Genomic DNA, 926 nt, shown 5'->3' with positions numbered 1-926 from the left:
TAACAAAGTAACGAATAAAAAATACAGAATGTTGGACAGTTGACAAACGTGATGCGCAATCGTAATGGTGGCCCTCTAAAAATGTTAACTAACGCTGCTGCTACGTATGATTCATAACAGCACCACCCAGAGTGCTCTTTTTAACCTTTTCGCTATTGGGATCTGCTTACATTACGTGACACTGAGCGTGGCAGACACATCGCTTCCATCCGTTGGAACTGAGTCAGAGCGTTTATGCATGTCCACAGGCCCCCAGGAAAGGCCCTGGGTCATGTGTATATTCATCTTCAGTCGTTAAAGGGTTTACGAGGGAATTGTGTGTATGGTACTGCCTCGATCGCCCCTAAGCACTATTTTCTTCATAACAATTGTTTCTATTTTCATTTTATTTCAAAGCATCACAGGCCACAAAAAATTACCTTGGGGGCTGCCCGTTTGACAGCCTTGGTTTAAAGTAACGGGGGACCATTTGGTTTCCTAGAGGTGGTTTGAAAGGATCACCATCCTCCAGGGGGATGTTTTTTGAGCTGATTTGGTTTTTAGCTACAAAGTGACCTCAGGAGTCAGGTTGGATAGAAGGTGTGCTGAGTAATCTCAGGGCAACACTCTTGGAAAATCCTCTGGTCTCAATCAAGGTGTTTCTTACATTCTTAGTTTTTCATGACTGCGTTCTGATCCAGACCTCAACCCACCATTCAATCAGAGGCGACTCCTGGCAGCCCTGATTTGAATGGTTGGTAGCAGTAGCCAGACACCACCTAGTTCTGATCTTTCTCCCTTCTTTTTACATTTGGCCACTACCCAAAGTTTCAAAAACACGTGTAAAGGATCCAGCAGTAACACGACGGTTCTTAACCATAATCAGCATCTCTAACCCCTTCTCCATCCCCACCTAGCACAACATGACACCTCGCCTTCTCTAGACC

The sequence above is a fragment of the Echinops telfairi genome, unplaced genomic scaffold, assembly GCF_000313985.2.
Source record: "Echinops telfairi isolate 266 unplaced genomic scaffold, ASM31398v2 ScPeMD7_7469;HRSCAF=8507_1, whole genome shotgun sequence".
In the NCBI taxonomy this organism is placed as follows: domain Eukaryota; kingdom Metazoa; phylum Chordata; class Mammalia; order Afrosoricida; family Tenrecidae; genus Echinops; species Echinops telfairi.
Note: the sequence above shows the minus strand (reverse complement) of the source record.